Raw genomic sequence first — 268 nt, forward strand, 5'->3', positions numbered from 1 at the left:
ATACTTTTTCATAAAAAATTTTAGCCTAAAATTGTAGATTGTAAAATTGAATCACCACTAAATAATGAAACAATCCTAAGTATCACAACTTGTATTTTAATAGATTCTTTTTTTTCATCTCTACTCACAATTAGGGTTGGCAACATGCATCTTACCTATGGATATTCAACCCGTTCCTATCTGATCGAATAAGATTGTCAATCTCATCTGCAGTAGGTAGAATAGAGTGCGAATAAGGTTTTCGTGTGGGTCGAATAGGGTGGGAGTT

The sequence above is a fragment of the Arachis ipaensis genome, chromosome B10, assembly GCF_000816755.2.
Source record: "Arachis ipaensis cultivar K30076 chromosome B10, Araip1.1, whole genome shotgun sequence".
Classification (NCBI taxonomy): domain Eukaryota; kingdom Viridiplantae; phylum Streptophyta; class Magnoliopsida; order Fabales; family Fabaceae; genus Arachis; species Arachis ipaensis.